Consider the following 1,489-nt stretch of genomic DNA (forward strand, 5'->3'; position numbering starts at 1 on the left):
CTCGGCGACCGAACGAACTCTCGTTGCCAGCGTAAAGACGCTGCATACGGCTCTCCGAACGTGGTGTGACCATGTGCGAGTCTTGAAAATACGGTGAAGCTTCGGTAGTGCCAAAGGCACCACGCTCAGTTCCACGCTTGGTCGGAGAAGTACGAACGAGTCGTTGGGGTGTCAGCGGCAGTGGAATCGTGGACGGATCTCCATCTTGAATCATCGGTCGACTCACAGGCTGCTTTCCGGCGCTGATGCCAACCGCGCCAAACGCCTTCCGAGGCCTCTTCTTCCATTTCTGGAGAGCAGCTCCGGCTTCATGTGGACTCCAATCTTGGAGCGACATCGTCGATGGGTACGTCTCGTTCTCGAAGCCCGGCGACAACAGTAGCGAAACTGAATCCTCGGCAACTTGACTAGTCGAAACCGAGTTGACTGGGTATTGAAGTTCCTGCGCAAGCGCAGGCCAGTCGGCCTTTTTCTTGGGGATGGGCTTGAACAGCTGCATCCACTCATCATTCTGCATCAGCGCTTGTACGCGGTCGAAAACGCGCTTGGCGGCTGGTGTATCACCGTTGATAGGTGGGCGAGGTGCCTTCAGCAGTGCTGAATGCTTTGCACTCGCCACCGAAGGTTTAAAACCCTCGGTCCCATCGGCATAATCATCATAGGCCGGTTCCGGTCCCGCAACATCATCGAGCTCGTCGGCGAGGTTCCTCGAAAGGGACTTGGTCGCCCCGCTCAGCCCCGATGATAGCGTGGCCGTCTCCGGCGTCGCTGCGCCTGGCTCTGGAGCCGGCGTCTTATCTTCGTAATCTTCATAATCATGGGCGTCAGGACCGATGTCCGCTTCGTCGTCGAAGCTCACTGAAAGCTAGGAGGCGGCTGCAAAGCGCGCCGCCGGGCTTGAACTCTCGTTGCGAGCCCCGCCAGACTTGGCAGGCGTAACTGGTACTGTCGGTTGTCCTTTCGCTATGTTTCTTGTTTTCGTTTTCTTGTTCTTCTTCTCTTGGTAGCTCGTCAACTGGAAGGCCATACAAACAGCTCCCAATGGTCACAATCTGTTCCCGGGTCGCGGCATCAGTTGTGGTGTTGGAATTCCCACGTGAACTCTAACTACAAATGTAGTTAGGACGTTCCCACAACAATACGTCTACTAGGATAGCAAACGATCCTTCGGGCGGACCCGTACTCCCTGAACAGCCGCGGACTACCCGACCCTTGAAGGAAGAGGAGGTATACTGTGGTGTTGGAATTCTCTAGCTACAAATGTAGTTAGGACGTTCCCACAACAATACGTCTACTAGGATAGTAAACGATCGTTCGGGTGGACCTGAAGACCCCAGTTCTGCCCTTGCACCGGGCCAAACTGAACCTTGAAAACTACTTATATAGGCCAACCAGTAAAATAAGAACACGCTACTAGCACGAGCAAAGCTAGTAAGTGTTTTGAATCCTCGTGGTCCCAACAGCGGAAGGGTACCAGGCACGGGTAAGC

Source organism: Phytophthora infestans, genomic scaffold (genome assembly GCF_000142945.1).
Source record: "Phytophthora infestans T30-4 supercont1.214 genomic scaffold, whole genome shotgun sequence".
NCBI lineage: Eukaryota > Oomycota > Peronosporomycetes > Peronosporales > Peronosporaceae > Phytophthora > Phytophthora infestans.